General features: G+C 35.9%; 1 pseudogene; it reads right to left on the reverse strand.

The window, feature by feature from the left end:
- Nucleotides 1-908: 908 nt before the first annotated feature.
- Nucleotides 909-1,773, reverse strand: LOC113689243 (zinc finger CCCH domain-containing protein 14-like; annotated as a pseudogene).
- Nucleotides 1,774-8,734: the final 6,961 nt, after the last annotated feature.

The following is an 8,734-nucleotide window of genomic DNA, read 5'->3' on the forward strand; positions in this document are numbered from 1 at the left end:
TACCCATTTTCAATTTTTTGATTTAATTTATTGGGCTGGTTGCCAGCTACACTGGGGAATCTTGTTTTTACCACACATGGGTTTGTTTGGATTGTGTTTTATTTGGAATATTTTTACTGTAGCACTTTTTGTGATGTGATGTGTGTGAGAAAAAAAGGTAATTGGGAAGATAAAAAGGTGTATTGAAAATTATAATGATGATGTAAGCAGATAAAATTGGGGAAATAAAACACAATCCAAACAAACCCATGCTTGTGGCGCTGTCACGCAACGCAAATAAAGCCCAGCAAAAAGAAAGATGAGGCTGATAATCATTTTCCTAGGCAACAATTAAAAAGACTGAACTATCCTCCCCCTTAAAAAAGTTGTATTTGTCAACTGGATATTTCACTAAGGGGTAAATGTGACAATACACAAATACAACAGATGAAGTCTGTTCGAGAGGTCAGAGTGCAAATATTATAAGACGAGGTTTAGAAGGGGGAGACTACACAGTATGAAATGAGGTAGGATTTAGTGAATTTATAACTTTTCTTGGGATAGAAAGGAGATAATTGGAATTGTATTGCAATTAAAAAGGGCAATGAAGAATGATAAAAGAATAATGAAGCAAGTTTAATAAAATAAAAAACTAAGAAAAAAAAAAGAAATGAGAAGGAAAACAAACCACAGGTCAACAGGAAGATTAAAAACTGCAGAATTTAACAGGTGAATTGCTCCATAATATGCACTACTAAAGCCTCAGAAACTGTGACAATATGCAACCATGAAGCCAGACAAAAAGTTTACGAAAAATGTCTAAACTAGAAGAAGTCAAAAAAGCCAGAGTAACTCTCATATCATCTAAAACTGAATACACAAAACTCAAAACAAGGAAGCAACATCTTCTTCCCCATGATAGCAAGAATTTATATACATATCCCAGATGATCGCAATTCTTCTTCTTCATGTGCAAAGTGACACCTATCCCCAAAAGTACAAGATCCCTTGACAAAGTTCTCACAGACTTTGGTTTTGAAGTTGCTTGCAGGAGCTCAGCCTTGAGGGGCCCCATGGTTTTTCAAAGGAGGCTATGCGGCTGAACTTACATTGGCAATAAGCTCGCGCACCATCTGAGTTGCCAGCTTTATCTGATTGAATGTACCCTCCAGCTCAATGTTCTTCGAGTTAGGGTCTGAATCATGGTCCCTTATGGCAAGTTTTGCCCCTGTAGTGCGACAAATGTGTTTTGAATTCACACCACCTTTTCCAATAATTGCTCCAGCAAGAGAAGCATCCACACTTATCTTAGCTGTAGCAGAGGCTCCAAAGCACCCTGCAGCTCCAAAGTCCGGGGGGGGTTGACTCCATTCTGCCACCAAACATACCAGGAGGTGGTCCTTTAGCACGAGGATCTTCATGTACTGGAGCAGTAGGCTTGCCGAGCTCCCAGCACCATGAGCAAAATGGCATTTATCTCCAAATTTACACCCTTCAGCTGTATTTTATTTGTTGCAGAGACGAGTTTTAATAGCTGGAGGAGATGATCCATATGGAAATGATGGTGGGACCACAGGATTTCTGGAAGCCGCTAGGGAGCTGGATTGCTGCCAAGATTTGTATCACAGCTTTTATGTCACCGGTACGTAATGCAAGAAGTAGCATCCTTCACCACGGTATAATCGATGATTGGCAACCCGAGGTGCTGCATACGATTTCAAAGGAAAGAATTAGAGAAATGATACATACGTTCCTTCTAGCAATACTTAGATTGCCACGTGATGCCAGAGCCATAAACCGGATATGTATATAACTAAATGCAAGCAAGCTTAGGGATGACAATAGGTGGATGAAATATATGACCTTGCTATTTCCACTATACACGACCAGTTCGTGCACTTTCCTACATCAAGACTACAAAAGAGTTCAATAACATATCAACAATGTGTGTGTAAATACTAAATACAGCATCATATCTTCACAAGTAAAACAAATACAAAATCGAGGTAGCAAGTAGGTCAAATAGCTGTCATTTAAGCTCCTGGAGTTAAAAGAGAGCAACTATTGCCAATACATGACATCTAGCAGTGCAACAACTTCTTAATGTCTTGGCACATAGTGAAAGGCAGTAGGCAATCTATGATAACAGCATGGCAAAGCAAGTTTAACCTCAGTATAATCGTTCATGTAAACACTTTGGCCAAAAGAACCCATAATTTGAATTGGTTATCCCAATAAACAAAGGGAATCATCAGGTAATTGTAAAGTTAGGAGATCGAGCAAGAAAAAGACAGTAAAGACTTAGTATTCAATTTTAGACTGTAAATAGAGGTAGAGATGGATGTAAAACATTTAAACTAAGGGGGAGAATTGTAATTTTGGTCCCCAATCTATAGTGTATGCGCGGAATTAGTCTCCAATCTATTTCGAAAATTAATTTTGGTCCCCAATGTATTCAATTTTGTGCTAAAAGTGGACAATTGACGGAATTTCTTCAATTTCAACCGGAACCAAGTCACATGAGATCACGTGCCGGCACCTAAAACCCCTTTTTCAATTTTTTAATTTCTGAAACACGTTTTTTAATATTTTCAGCTTTCTCTTGCCTTTTGTCTTATTAAACAAAGACATGAAAGGCTAAAATTCACTAATCAAGGAGTGGAACCCACCAAAAAGGTTGAAAATCAGAAAAAGAAACATTTGCTCTCGTATTTCTCAACCTTGGTCTCTTCAGCAAAAAGAACAACGAACCCTAAGAGCCAAAATCAAGAATCAAAATATGAAAAAATAAGGAAAAATCTTGTCGAATTCAGTCAAGCTGAAGCTCCTGGTGGCTTTGCAAAGCAGAAATGGCAGCGAGACCTAAGGAAATGAACAAGCTGGCAGCACCTAATTATGGTATGTGATTTTGCCTTCTTTTTGTGATATATATGCACAATCGCCAATTATATTGTTAGAATATAGTGGAAAAGATGTTTTTTGTACTTGAGGGGACAAAAAAATCTGTAATTAAGGCTTTATTAATGACCAATCTTGAAAAAAGCCCTACAAAAATTTGTCATTTGTGATGTGGTCCTATGTGTGTCTCTAAATGGGCTCTTATCATGCTGGTTCATAATGTACAAATGGGACTTATTTTACTACAATTGATGGCCCTTGTCTTTGAATCTTTGCTAAAGTATGCATTTTTTATTATCGGTTTGCTAGTTTTACTATTTTTGTCATCTAAATTATGGCCTCTGCTGTTTGTTTGTTGTTTTTGTCTCTTTTTTTTTTTTAAATGTAGACAGTGATTGCACGGAAGTGACTATGAAGTGTCATTTATGGGGAAAATGTGAAACTGAACCTGATGTTCATTATGAGGGAGGTGAATTAAGGGTGTTTTATTATGTAGAGGTCACAGGTATAAGCCTTTTTGAAATGGATAGAATGTTAGAAAGTTAGGTTGGGGCTATAGGTGACAAAAAGTACCACATTTTGATAGAGGAACATGGCTTCCGTTTGTTAAAGCATGATAGAGAATTGCATGCCTATTGTGTTGATCAATTTGACAATGGAAGGGTAGTTGATTTGTACATAGAGGTTTCTTTTAGTGAGTTATTAGCATCATAGTAGGGGTCTGACGTTGATGATGAAGATTTTGTATTAGAAGATGAAGATGATGAATCTGATAGTGAATATACAGGGGGTTCTGATTCTAGAGAATTCTCAGGAAAAGATTCAGATTATGAGCAAAATTCTGATGACAATGACAATGACTATGAAGAAAATGTTGATCATAATTTAGAATGGTTAGGGATAGAAAATCACAGGAAAGAGCAGCTTAAGAGGAATGAAAAAAAGGAATGTGCAGAGGAAACTAGGAGACAAACGGTGAGTAATTCTGATACTGATGATGACAACTCCGACATAGATGTTGCACCAGATTCAGGTTCAAATATTGATAGTCTCCAAGGTTCAAATAAAGAGGGTCATTCAAGACCCCCTATGTACGACCCCAAGGATGCAGATAACCCCCAAACTTGAACTTAGGCAGGTCTTTACCACATTCAAGGAGTTTAAAGAGTCAGTTAGAACCTGGAATATCAAGCGGGGTAGACCATTTAAATTTATCAAGAGTGACACCATTAGAGTTAGGGCAATTTGTCCTAAAAAAGGATGTGACTGGTGCATATATGCTAGGAAGATGAAAGGTGATGGCAGATTGGAAGTTAGAACATTCCAGCAGAAGCACAAGTGTGGGTTTTCATATCACAACAAGAGTATCAAATATGGGTGGGTTGGCAGAAAATATATTAACACATTTAGGGAGAATCCCAAGATGGATTATGCTAGCTTCAAAAACCTGGTAATGAAAGAGAAAAAATGCTATTTGAGTAGACATCAAGGCTATAGAGCTAAAAAAGGCAGGGAGTTGGGCCAAGGTAGTGATGTGGACCAGTACAATAAGTTGCCCAAGTATATCAACGAAATCTTGAGAAGTAACCCAGGTAGTACTGTAATAATGAAGGTGGCAGAAGACTACTGTGATTCAGTCACCAAACAAGGAAAATTTCAAAGATTGTACTGTGCTTTGCTAGGGTGAAAAAAGGAAATTGGATGTTGATGCAATTAAGTGATTAGAGGACAAGAATCCAGCAAAGTGCAATAGATCACACTTCAGAACATTCAAATGTGATATGTTGTTGAATAACATATGTGAATCATTTAACAGCAAATTATAAGATGCCAGGGAAGGGTCCATTGTTGTCATGATGGAGGCATTAAGGCATTTTGACATGCAAAGAATGCAAGAAAATAGAGATAGAGCAAGGGAAAAGTGGAGTAAATTTGATTTTTGTCAAAAAATTAGAAAAAGGATGAGGGTCAATATTGACAAGGCAACTTATTGTGTGCCTTACAAATCAAATGATGTCAGTTTTGAAGTTGCTTTGTCCTTATGGTGAAAAGTGGGCAATCAATATTGAGGATAGGACTTGCTCATGTAGGAAATAGGATTTGACAGGGATACTATGTGCTCATGCAATTTCAGCTTTGTGGATTGCTATGAAGGACCCTATGCAGTACATTGATGACTGTTACAGTGTTGAAACGTATCTTAAGTGAATGGAGAGAATGAGTGGAAGATGTAGATGTTCAGGCACCCCTGCCACCAACTTATGAAAGAGCACCAGGAAGACCAAAGAAACAGAGGAGAAAATCTGCTGATGAGATATAGCAAACAAAATAGCAGGGCAAGAAGGTGAGAAGATTTGGTCAAATCTGTAAATGCTCATTTTGTGGTGAGCAAGGTCATAACACACGGACATGTAAGATTAGACAGGAAGCAGGTGTTGCAGCCAGTCAAATGAGTGAACAGGGGCAGGAAACATAAGCAAATCAAGATATGAGTCTCTCACAACTAGATGACATGATAGTAGATAACTCTGTAAGTAATAATTCATAATATGTGTAAATAGATATACTTGTGTTTGTAACATTGTAGCAGCTAATGCACTTTATGCTTTGTTGCAGGTTAGGGGCAACACTTCAAATGCAAAGAAGACAAGAACAAAAATATCAAGAAAATCTGTTGTAATTTTATTACTTAATGTACATTTAGTTATTGTTTCTTGTGACTTCAATATTTAGTGGTTAAATACTGATGTATTGCAGGGAAATGGCACCAAACAAAATGCAAAGCAAATAGATTCATCGCAGAACAACCTAGCAATTGGTGATGACAACATAATATCTTCTGCCCCTACTCATCCTCAACCAAACCTGCATGAAGTTTTTGGGATCCCAGAAAATTTTGTGGTAATAGCAGTCAACCAGTTGGCCAAGGAGGATCTGTACCTTTTAGAATCAAAGATGTTCAAATCTAGCTTGCAATGACAAAAGGAAAGCCAACATCAACTAACTGATAATCTTGTACCTAGCTTAATGTTGCTAATCAGCATCTTTTGGATGGTTGTGTTGCTGAATTTGAAATATTTTATTGTCAGATTAGTAGCTTGTGTATATTGGTATTTGGAACTCATGTATCTTGAGAACAAGCCAGCGTGAACATGACATTTTGAAATTTGTAATCATTTCTGGCAAATGACAAAACAATGTCTATTTGATGGTTGTAATGAATTCTGAATGTATCTTTTGTACATTGGTTCCAAGTTAGCAATGAATTCTTCTTTTATCTTTTGGTATGTTACCATTTGTTTTGTTTTACTATCCCGCATTACATATGTGCTCTTTCAAGCCAGGATTCATGATTTTGCTGTCAAATGATTCTTTCATTCAACCTCTTAAATTGAATTCATTTTCTGACGATAACTCAACATCCAGATAACTTGTAAATGAACTGTAAAAACACAACTAAGTGATGGCAGATTGGAACATCCAATATATTCATTCATTCAAAATAAACAATATGTACTAGCCTGATAGTAGATTACAACTTACACATTCACCCATTCCAACAAAAAAGGCCAAAGAATCCGGATGAATGTCTTTCATCTCTAAGTTTAGACAGTACCTAGCTTAACCTAATACTTAACACATTTTCCTTTCACCAGATAAATACCAAGACTGTCCAACCTTCTATCTTTTACACAAAAAACGCAATAACCTGCAAAAGTACAAACAAGAAAATTGCTAACAATAATTTTCTTTTCCTTGCTCTTAGCCTCTCAATTGTAGCATTCTTAGAGTTCATGCTTTGTAGTAGTCCGGGAATCAGAGCAGTTGACTTTCTACACATTATCGGATCATGCCATTCAAAATAATCGCATTCTTTTCCTCTGTCACCCTTCACAACCAACATCATAAAGCTTTAGCACAAAACTCAAAAATAGAGACAGAAAAGTCGAAATCAGAATCAAAGACAACCATACTTTCTTGATTGCACAAGTGAAATATCTTCTTAGGATTGTTGTCTGTCCAAGAAGTAACCATTATTGCTCGTTGCTTGCAGTCGCAATTTTTCATTGGTTCCATGAGGGGCTAAATTGAAAATAGAAGAAACTTGAAACAAAGTTTTTGCCTAGATCTTGCAACTTTTTGCCAGAATGAGGAATTTTTTTTGTCTGATTAGAATGGGATTGAGGCTCCTAGGGTTTGTTCTTGAGTTGGAAGAAAGAAGATGAGGAAAGAAGGAAGTAGAGGACGTCGTCATCCTACTTTGTTCTGTGATTTATTTCTACACATGATTACTAACTACTTAATTAGTGAACTTTATCCTTTCATGTCTTTGTTTAATAAGACAAAAGGCAAGAGAAAGCTGAAAATATTAAAAAAACGTGTTTTAGAAATTAAAAAATTGAAAAAGGGGTTTTAGGTGCCGGCACGTGATCTCACATGACTTGGTTCTGGATGAAATTGAAGAAATTCTGTTGATTGTCCACTTTTAGCGCAAAATTGAATAGATTGGAGACCAAAATTGATTTTCGAAATAGATTGGGGACTAATTCCGTGCATACACTATAGATTGGGGACCAAAATTACAATTCTCCCTAAACTAAGGTGTACAATGTGGTATTTTATAAAGTTTTGATGGGGCTAAAAGTTTTGATTTATAAAAAAGGCGTTTGTCTAATAGGTGCCTATAGAAGAACTTCATCTATTAGGTTTTTGAAAAAATAAGATTAATTGGAAGAAGTTTATAAATGCATAGTAAGTAATAATTATTTATATATGTATATATATATATATATATAATAGGTTAAATGGCAATTAGGTGTATTGACGAGGGCACCAATTATAAAAACATATAAAAAAACATAAGTGAAAATCAATTTTTTTTAAGAAAAGAAATCTAACAAGTGTGAGAACTTTTTGATTGAATGTTATAATTTAAAATTTTTGCAAACTCAAATTTTGTATACAAATTAAGTGGGTCTCAATGCAATCATATATACTATTAAAGAAACTCAATAGAAAAAGCACTCAATGCATTAATTTTAGGTATTTGTTGGTGTTATCAAATACCCCTTATTGTCATTAATTTGAATGTTATAATATGCATATTGTGAATTCATGTGTGTATATGTGTGAGAAAATGGTCTTGAATGGGAAGCCTAAAGCTTTGGTCAACAACGATTCGACTTACTTATCATGACACTCTTTAACTTTTCCAAGCAATTTTTAAAATTAAATTAGTCATGTTTTAGTTTCTTTCTATATGTTTAAAATTTTTTATTTGATCTTATTGCGTTTTGTTGTTTAATCGCAAACTACAATGCATAAATTGTGCTTAACTGAAAATGATTAAAATAATACTCTGTAGTTTAGGAGACCAGCTAAATTAATACTCGTGTCTCTTACATCCGTACCTTTACAAGTTTTAACGTAAATGAAAAACTGAAAAATATTATACTTAACTAGGGGGGAGTGTTCGCGCATCGCGCGAGTGTTTGGTGCCTATAATTAGAGAGATAATTTGAGAAGAAATAGTTAAAGAAGCTGGAGTTTGATATTTTATGTAAAACGTGTTTGCTGTACAAATGTTAAATGGCATATCCAGGGCATGGTGCGGAGGAGCAGCCAGTACCGGCGACGGTGTCATAGAAGTAAGCGCTCTTGTCGAAAGGAGTAAGGACTCAATGCCCAAATTCAACTGCTGGTGGTTCAAGAAATTAATCAGATTCATCCTACATAAAGTAAAAAGCGCCAATACAAAAGTGTGTAAACTATAAAAACAAGTCAAGGTGAATAAGCTTACCTTTATAATCAATTAGCAAGTGACTACAGTTACCTAAAGGCAAAGACGAACTCATCA

The sequence above is a fragment of the Coffea arabica genome, chromosome 5c, assembly GCF_036785885.1.
Source record: "Coffea arabica cultivar ET-39 chromosome 5c, Coffea Arabica ET-39 HiFi, whole genome shotgun sequence".
Lineage (NCBI taxonomy): Eukaryota > Viridiplantae > Streptophyta > Magnoliopsida > Gentianales > Rubiaceae > Coffea > Coffea arabica.